Genomic DNA, 7,934 nt, shown 5'->3' on the forward strand with positions numbered 1-7,934 from the left:
TTTGTAGACCAGGCTGGCCTCGAACTCACAGAGATCCGCCTGCCTCTGCCTCCCGAGTGCTGGGATTAAAGGCGTGCGCCACCACCACCCGGCTGTAATCGAGAATATTGAGGCCATTGAGTCTAGCCTTTCCACACAGTTGCTGATGAATGAGTGGACGTAGGTGGTTGTCGTTACGCCAGCTGACTCCACTACCTATAGCCATGCCTGGCCAGGGGAGCTATGTAACTCATTGTGGCTTCTGTCTCTGGTGGTTAGATCTGGAGCTCTGAGAAACTAAGTCGGTTATACAACCGGAGGTAAAAGGTCATGTGATTGGCTGGAGTGATGTCTGCTCTTCCAGAGGTTCCCAGTTTGATTTGAATTTGAGGTGTACAACCTGTAGAACGTACTGATCAAGTGGGAGACAGGTTGAGGGAAAATAGTCTAGGGTCACTTCCAGGATCCTAATGCTACATATTCCCATCTTAGTTGGGGTTTCTATTGCTGCTGTGAAACCATAACCAATAAGCACACTGGGAAGAAAGGGTTTATTCAGCTTATACTTCCACATTGCTGTTCACCACTGAAGGAAGTCGGGCCAGGAACCTGAAGGCAGGAGCTGATGCAGAGGTCTGGGAGGGGTGCTACTTACTGGCCTGCTTCCTTATAGAACCCAGGACCACCAGCCCAGGGATAGATAGCACCATCCATCATGGGCTGGGCCCTCCCCCATTGACCACTAATTGAGAAAGAGCCTTACAGCTCAGAAAGCCCCTCCTGAGGCTTCCTCCTGTACTGAAACAGTGCTTGACTGTTCCTCTCTTTGGGTCTGCTTTATTCTCTATGCAGAGGACTACAGACTTCGGATGGTTATTCTGACAAATGCTGGCCACTTTAAAATGAAGGCCTCAACTTCTGAAACTACATGGCCTCTTATTTTTATTATTTTTAAATTTTTATGTGTATGGGTGTTTTGCCTACATGTATGTCTGTGTACCACGTGTACGCAGAAAGACCTGGGTTCCATTCCTAGGATCCACACGGTGGCTCACAACCACCTGTAACTCCAGTTCCACGGAATCTAATGTCCTTTTCTGGCTTCTGCAGGCACTAGGTGCCTCCTCATGGCTCCCCCTGTTGGAAGAGTTATCAACCAACTCCACTTCACTCTCAAGCAAACCTGACTCCAAAAGGTCTTAATTGATCTTGCCTGCTTCTGCATAAGCACTTTATTGGGGCAAGGTGTGGTGGCGCACATTTTTAATCCCAGCCCTGGAGAGGCAGGCAGATCTCTATGAGTCTGAGGCCAGTATGCACTACATAGAGTTCCAGGTCGGGCAAAAAACCTGCTTCACAAAAATAAATAAAAATAAATAAAAAAATTTTTAAAAAAACAGAAAAGCAAGCAAGACAGAACTTTATTGTCTCTCCCTCATTTACAGGAAAGCCCTAAGTCTCCATCATCCAAACCTGTAAAACTGTTTCCTCCAGGGCTCCACTGCTTCTCACCCCTCAGTATCCTTGTTTTGACCTTTGTCTTTTCTATGCCGATTCTCCCTACAACTGCTTTTGCTGGTGTTTGCTTGCTTTGGAGGACAGGACCCTACTATGTATGTAGCCTTGTCTGTCCTGGAACACACTATATAAACCAGGCTTAGCTCACACTCACAGAGATCCGCCTGCCCCACGGGATTAAAAGCACGTGGCATCAAGTCCGACAAACCATTCACACCATTCGTTAAACTCGGTCTCCAGCTTTTCCGTGACTGTGAGGCTAGGATACTTTAACACACTGTGACTTTTATCTGCTGTCTTGGTGCCCTACAAAGGTGGAGCTTCTAAAGGACAGGGTCTCAGGCTCTCACCATTTCTAGAATGGCTGTCGCTTTACTGGGCTTCCAGTTAACTGCCTACAGAACAACCGCCTGCTTGGCCCGCCCGGAGCAGCAGGGAGGCACCGGCGTCCTTCCCCAGCCCAGCCCGCGCTGCCCTCAAGGAGCCTGGGTACCAAGTTTCATCAGGACGTCCTACCCTTGACTGTGCACGGGGTATTTTTTGAAAACCCCGAAACCCGAGTGCCCGCCCCGTCCACACCACACCCCAGTGGCCGAGTCCACTGGTCTCAAGGGAAGCCAGGCTCTGGCGTTTTGTCCTTGCTCTGTTTTTCACATTTCTTCACCGCTGCTCTCACGGAATCCACAGTGAGGCTCTCGCTGCCGAGACCGAAGCCAGAGGCCACACGCACCTGCCGGCGAGGCCCCGCAGTCTGCGCTCCCTGTCCCACCCCACCCCGGCTCGAGCGCAGGGCGGCGCCGCATCCCGGCTGCTGGCTCCGGGCGAGGCTGTGCGCGTGACTCGCGCCGGGCGCAGCGCCGCAGCCGGGGAGGTGGGCGCGCCCGCGGGCTTGGCGGGCCGAACCAACGCGCTCCGCGGAGGGGCCGCACCGGCCTGCCCAGAGCGGACCATCGGCACCACGCCTGCAGGGGGCGCCGGGCGTTACCAACGCCGAGCCGAGGGGAGCGGAGGGGAGCGCCGGCGTGGGCTGCCACGCGACCCCTGGAGGCGCCGGGAGGCGCGAGACGCCGCCGCCCGCGCGGAAGGACGTGGCTGACAGGTGAGCAGCGGGCTAGGCGCGCCTCTCCCCGGGCTAGCGGGACCCTGGACTCCCACTGTCCCCGCGTTGCGAGGGGTCCTTCTGGACGCGGCCTCGGCCTGCCCACCCACCCTGCCCACAGCCAGGCGCTCAGCCTGCCCGCCCCGCCCTCGCGCCTCCCGTCCGCACCCTCTGGTCCCCGGCTCTGCTGCAGACCCTGCTGTTTCGAGGTCCAAGGAACCCTCAAAAACCCAGCATCAGCCAGCCCATTAGGCACCACCCCGAGTCCACCCCCAACCGTCTCCTCAAACTGTCCCCCTTTCCCCGAGACGCCAGGACTGGCTCGTGCCAGTCATCGCTGAACCCACATCTGTGTCCTCCCGGTGGGAGCACATCTCCGGCAGTGACCGCAGCGGGTCCTCTGCGCCATCCGTCCGTTTGCCTCCTGGTTCCCAAGTTGGTCCTTGCCCAGCGCCAGCTTCGGTTCTCCTTCATTCTCGCCCAGTTTTCCCTGGGAGAAACCTTTAGTTTGCTGCTGCCCTGTTACTGCGCTCACCTGCCATGAAGGACAAGGTGATCCAGTTGTCATAGACTAGCTGTGGCTTGCCAAGGTGGCTATGCAGACTCTGAGAGGACCACACACTGCTCATCTTTGTTACCCCAGCCCCCAGCACAGTGCCTGGCACATAGTAGCACGGATGAAATACCTACTGGGGAGATGAATGAATACATGAGCCCGATGCAGGGACTGCGGGACAGGAAAGGTGTGTTACATAAAGAAGAAAGGGGTTGTCATTTGGGAAGTTAGTTCAGCCTTTCATTCTAGGAAGTGCAGAATTTATCACCTTCCCATCCATTCTTCCAGTTTCATTTGCATTAGGACTTCTATGTGTCTGCTGTTTATGTGGTTTTGTTTTTGTTTTTGTTTTAAAGGCAGTCATAGAGCTGCAGAGGTTCTCATTGGTTGGTGCCTTAGAGGCTACCCAGATAATCTTGAAAGAGCTTTGCCAGGGTTACAGTTCCTCTTCCTTGGAGACTAGCTGCTCCCCCTGGGGAAGAACTCTAGAGCCAGCCCCAGCCACTAAACCTGACTCTAACTAGCGAGCAGGTGCTGCAGGCAGGTTGAAAAAGAGAGGGACCTTGGTTAGGCTCACGGTTGGCCCAGCCTTTCAGGAAAGCAGACAGTGTTGCTGGGTGCTGAAACCGTGCTGGAAAACGATAGCCGTTTACAAGCTAAGAAGGGCCTGATAGCATTCATTGTTCCAACCCGGGCTCAAAGTATTAGCAAGGCTGAGGGGCTAGGGGTGTAACTCACTGACAGAGCACTTGCCTGGCATCAAGCCAATGGCTTCACTCTCCAGAAACAAACAAACGAACAAATCATAAATAAATAGCACAGGAGTTCCCTCAGCGGCTCTGTAGAATGTAAGCGGTAGTGTGTGCCTTCATGGGAAGACGCCGCTTAACTATCCCTAGTGCCCCTCCTGCTGCCTGGCTCTGGGCATTTGCATGGTTGTTTATTTCTTCTTTCTGCTGGTTTTTATATTGAAGTCAAAGGTCACTTTTTGTTGTTTGTTTTGGGTTGGTTTTTTTTTTTTTTTTGGTTTTTTGTTTTGTTTTTATAGCCCTGGCATGCCTTGAACTCAAAGACATCCAACTGCCTCTGCCTCCTGAGGTATGGAATTAAAGGCATGGGCCCCCACATGCAACTTGACCATCACTTTCAGAAGTCAAGCCTGCCTTAACTTTCTTTTTTGTAATCAGTAGGTTTCCCAGCATGGGCTCCTTGCAGACCTCAGTAACCCCAGATCAGAACAGCCTGGATTTTTTATTTTCTCCTCAATCCCCAGACTTCAGATCACTACCAGATAAGATAGTAGCCCAGTGAAATTTGAATTTCCAATAAACAACGGAGTCCTATAATTTTACTTGCTAAATCTGGCTACCGTAGTTCACGGGGAGGCTTATGTGTTCTGTTTTCCTCTCAGGGCAGGCTTGCAAATTTAGGACAGTGGCTCACCCTTTTCTTCCTGTCTTCCTGTTACTCAGCGCAATGACTGTGCATCTGCTAAAAGTCACTTGACCAAAGAGGTCACGCGTGCGTGCTTGGGTGAGGCCAGGCTCTGTGAAGTGCTCAGATAATGCGGTGTTCAGGTTCTCGTGAAGGTTCCCATTCCCGGGTGGTCTGTAATCTTGTTCTTTCTATCCAGTGAGTCTGATTTGCATGGGAGCATCTTTTGGGAGGACAGGTGCTAACACTGGGCTAAGACAGCTGGCTCTGGGCACTGGGGTAGAAGGGTGGGCGTGGGATTCTTACCACAGCAGCAAAGCACTAGCCAATAGATAACACATCGCCACTGTATCAGATTTACGCTGCTTTTCCTTGTGATTAAAAAAAACAAACTTTATGTGCATTTTGTTGTACAGCCATCTCCATCCCTTATTAGAATGTTCATCTTTTAAAATTATTGGTTTATTTATTTTTATGTGTATGGGTGTTTGGCCTACATGTATGTCTGTGTACCACATGCATACAGAGGGCTCTTGGAGGCCAGAAGAAGGTGTCTAATCCCCCTGGGACTGGGATTACAGAGTATGGAGAGCTGGCATATGGGTGCTGGGAATCAAACCCAGACCCTCTGGAAGAGCAGCCAGTGCTCCTAACCACTGAGCCATCTCCCTAACTCCTTTATCTTCTAAACGGAGACTCTGTACCAGTAAGACTAACGCCCCGCTTCCTCCACCTGTGATCTCCTGGAGTCAGCATTGCAAGGCTGCCTCTGAATTTGGCTGCTGTAGACACCATGTAAGTGGACTCGTGGTGATTTGAAATAGTTTCTTTTACCTAACATTTTCAAGTTTGATCTATGTTGTAGCCTATATCAGAGTTCCTCTCATATTTAAAGCTGACTATACTCGGTGTGTGTGTGTGTGTGTGTGTGTGTGTGTACACGTGCGTGCATGCCTGCACACTTTTCTATGTGCACTGGAGAGAGTGTGCGTGCCACATTCCATGATACCTGGGTTGCTTTCGGCCTTCGCTGTTAAGAATAACACTGGGATAAACATGAGTGTGCAGACGTGTTTGAGTTTCTTCTTTCAATTTTTTGTGATTTATACCAAGAAATTAGATGCTGGGTTATGATAGTTTTATGGGGTATATTTTTTATAAGAATCAACATAGTTTCTCATAAATATTGTGCGATTTCTGACTCCCACCAGTGCATAACGAGTCCTGTCTTTCCATATCCTTGCCAACTTGTGCGATTCTATAGGTTTTAAGTGACCGTCCTCATGCGTATAAAGAAATGTCATTGTAGGTTTATGTTTGTCTCGCTGTTCGGTTTTACAATAGCAGGGATCACGTCCAAAGCCATTGCTACAGCACAAGCCCTGTTTTCAGAATGGAGACAAGGTCTGTTCGGGATTGGCCTTGAACTCAGCATGTAGCCCTAGCAGGCCTTGATCTCAGGCAGCTGGCGTTGTTTTATTATAGCATTTCCAGACATCTCCCACTGTAAGTTGCCTCCCTCCTCCCTCCCTGCGGTTTGGGCTGCACTCCACTGATGAGAAGATGTGAACATCGTTTGTGGTGTTTACTGGCCACGCTCAGCCTCTCTTTGGAGAAATGAAAAGTCTACTCACTACCTGCCCGGCTTTGTACTGGGTTGGTTTCTGTTGCCACGTTATATGTTCTTTACATACGTGAGCCCTAGCCTGCTGTCAGATAAGTACTTTGTGATATTTTTCTCACATTCCGTGAGTTGCCGTTTCTCTCTTAATAATTTCTTTGTTTGTTTTATTTAATTGGGGCCTCACTATTTAATCCAGACTGGCTTTGAACTCAGTGTACAGGTCTTTTATTTCTTTGACTAAGTTTTTTCCTAAGTGTTTTTTTTTTCTTTTTGATGTTATTATATATGGGATCAGTTCCTTGATTTCCATTTTGGTTTATTCATGGTTAGTGTGTAGAAACACAGCTGATTTTTATGTGTTATTGTGTGTCCTGCAATAAAAATTTGTACTAATACTTTTTGTGGAATTTTTAGGGTTTCCTGATTGTGGGATCATTTCATTTGGGGATAAAGATAATTTTACTTATTATTTTTTTCAATTTGGATGCCATCTACTTCTTAATGGCCTCCCTTCTCAGGTGAGGCCTCCTGGTATCTGTTGAATAGAGACGGCAAAGTAAAATGTCTTTACTCCTAACACGCAGTCCTCATGGATTTGATAATCTGGTGTCTGAGTTCTCAGTTGACACCTAGAAGAAAACTGGTCCATTAATCAACGATTGAGAACTGTGGGCCTGGAGAGGTGGCCCAGCAACTCTGGTCCTTTCAGAGGACCAGAGTTCAGTTCCCAGGACCCGTCAGACAGCTCACAAGTGTCTGTAAGTCCGGCTCCAGGAGATCAGACGCCCTATTTTGGCCTCAGTGAACACATGCGCGCGCGCACACACACACACACACACACACACACACACAGACACGCCTATAGACATGTAAAAAAAATTAATCTTTAAAAAAACAATTAAAAAAAACAAAATCAAGAAAAGGTTACATTATAGCCTATGCACTCTAAATAAAACAAAATAATGTAATACATTTTAGAAGGATTTATACCGAAGTGGCTAAGGCTTTTTGTATTTTTGTGTGTGTGTGTATGTATGTGTTTATATGGGTATACACACATATATACACACAAGTGTGTGTGGTTTGTTTATTTTCTTTTTTAATTTTGTTGATTTTTACTGAGCTCTACATTTTTCTCTGCTCCTCTTCCTGCCTCTCCCCTCCCCTTCAATCCTCTCCCAAGGTCCCCATGCTCCCAATTTACTCAGGAGATCTTGTCTTTTTCTACTTCCCATGTTGATTAGATTTATGTATGTTTCTCCTAGGGTCTTTGTTGTTGTTTAGGTTCTCTGGGATTGTGATTTGTAGGCTGGTTTTCTTTGCTTTATGTTTAAAAACCACTTATGAGTGAGTACATATGTTGTGCTTTCCTGTCGCTTTAAGGGACAAGCCACGCCCACTCCCATTACCTCTGACCTGCCCACCGCCATCTTAGGCCCTTCCTTTTCTGCTTCCTTGATGTGCATGCTTTTTATTATCAGGAAGACCTGAGAATGTTATGGCTTTGGTCCCTTTAAGAGACAAGCCACACCCATTCCCCTCCCCATCCGCTGAGGCAGGCGTATCTTCAGCTTCCGGCCTGAGCTAGCTCTCTTTTCCATCTTCCTCTCGGAGAGGCAGCTTCGTTTCTGCCTCTCTCTCCACTTCTCTGCTCCCCCCTTCTCTGTCTCTTTCTACTCCTCTCTCTGCTGAGGCAGGCTGATCTTCAGCTTCCAGCCTGAGCT

General features: G+C 48.9%; 1 protein-coding gene across 2 annotated transcripts in view; it reads left to right on the forward strand.

The window, feature by feature from the left end:
• Nucleotides 1–2,519: 2,519 nt before the first annotated feature.
• Rusc2 (RUN and SH3 domain containing 2) overlaps nt 2,520–7,934 on the forward strand; it is a 55,954-nt gene continuing 50,539 nt past the window's right edge. The window contains exon 1 of one of the 2 annotated variants that reach the window (XM_026786593.1): nt 2,520–2,596. The gene's annotated coding sequence lies outside the window, so the exon portion shown is untranslated. The remainder of the gene's footprint in view (nt 2,597–7,934) is intronic. The other variant, XM_013351895.2, reaches the window with a different exon arrangement.

The sequence above is a fragment of the Microtus ochrogaster genome, linkage group LG5 (assembly GCF_000317375.1).
Source record: "Microtus ochrogaster isolate Prairie Vole_2 linkage group LG5, MicOch1.0, whole genome shotgun sequence".
NCBI classification, from domain to species: Eukaryota; Metazoa; Chordata; class Mammalia; order Rodentia; family Cricetidae; genus Microtus; species Microtus ochrogaster.